Source organism: Varanus komodoensis, unplaced genomic scaffold (assembly GCF_004798865.1).
Source record: "Varanus komodoensis strain SLA01 unplaced genomic scaffold, ASM479886v1 scaffold9, whole genome shotgun sequence".
NCBI classification, from domain to species: domain Eukaryota; kingdom Metazoa; phylum Chordata; class Lepidosauria; order Squamata; family Varanidae; genus Varanus; species Varanus komodoensis.
Window position 1 is genome coordinate 34,149,040 of NW_025336598.1, and position 1,451 is coordinate 34,150,490.

General features: G+C 34.4%; 2 protein-coding genes across 25 annotated transcripts in view; one reads left to right on the forward strand and one right to left on the reverse strand.

The window, feature by feature from the left end:
* The window catches only part of BAZ2B (bromodomain adjacent to zinc finger domain 2B), a 644,512-nt gene that overhangs the window by 134,320 nt on the left and 508,741 nt on the right, over nucleotides 1-1,451 (forward strand). The gene's annotated exons all lie outside the window — the stretch shown is intronic.
* Nucleotides 1-1,451, reverse strand: part of LOC123017045 (E3 ubiquitin-protein ligase MARCHF7-like) — a 27,940-nt gene that overhangs the window by 13,941 nt on the left and 12,548 nt on the right. The window lies entirely within an intron of this gene.

A 1,451-nucleotide genomic window follows, 5' to 3' on the forward strand; every position in this document is an offset into this window, starting at 1 on the left:
CTGGCGCCGAAAAACAAATAACGACGGCGCCAGGCTAAGACCTTTTTATTTAAAACTTATTTTAATTGTTAATTTATTATGTAGGTTTTTTTTAAATTTTAAGCCAAGATGCACCGGGTTTTAATATTTTTATTGTATAATTTTTATATGCTTTTGTTTTGTTGTGAGCCGCCCCGAGGCTTTGTTGCGATGGGGGCAGCATAGAAATGTTTTAAATAAATAAACTTCCAAACGCCTAGTAATGGGGTTTTCTTACTATTTAGATGATCTGCCTAAAATTTAACACTTTAAAGGTTTACCTGCTAAAACAATTATAAAGGATATTAATAGAGAATATCTATTAATATATTATTAATTTTATTAATATAAAGGATGTTACCACAGAAAGAAGTTCAAAAGGCCTTAAAGCAAAACCCAGTTTAACCAGCCAGTTTTTCTTCCATGATGTTCATATGGCTATTGCTCAACATACTTTGGTAGCTTCTCAACTTCATTAAGCTATATCTAGTGCTGCCCTTGAAGACAATTCAGAAACTTCACCTGGAACAGACTGCAGTAGTGTACTGGCTAGAACAGAACATATTAACACCTGTTGTTTTTCTGATCTGCATTGCCTGAAAATTTGTTTCTAAGACTAATTTATGCTAATGCTGTTTTATGCTATGTTTTGTATGCACTTCTGAAATCTGTAACTGTTTAGATAGATAATTATTCATCTAAATATAGGTAAAATTTATTTGATCTCTCAGGTTGATGAATATGCCAGCTCCTTAAAGGAACTTTATGACTACTTTAAACTTTATTTTTTCTTTTGAAAAAGTTGCCAAATATCTGTCGAAGGCAAATACACTATAAGGGTCCTCATAATTTTCCTTCTTGTGCACTTATTGTACTGTGTGATTGCTTTTTATTCCATTATGCTAATTTAGAAAAAAAGTTTTTTAAAAAAACTCTGCCTACAAGCATGTGTCTTGATTCTTAGTTTCCTTTTATTTCTCCAGTTCCATTCTTGCCTTTAGGAAAAGTGCACACACACACAAAATAGTATTTAGAAACTTCTAAAAATCCAACTCATGCCTAAATGCCTGATAAGTTTTGACTAACTTCCTAAAAACTTTGCTGTGGTACCTCCCTTGTAAGGTGGTTCTATACAGCTGGCACCACTATAAAGGAGGTTCCTCATGTGGCAACTAGTTTTGCTTCCAATGGTAAGAAGAAAGGTTTCTCTAGATAATCAGTGAAGAGAGATTTATATGGAAAGCTCATATATTCTTTTAAGTAGTCTGGGCCCTGACCATTTAAGGCTTTCTATGCAAGAACCTCCTTCAATTAACAAAAGGCAACCACAATTCTATTGTCGCAAAGGCAAAGTCCAATGTAAATCCAGGTCAAGTCAAGAAGTTACCCGAGGGTGTGGAATGGGCTTCCACAAGAGGTCGTTGAGGCCCCAT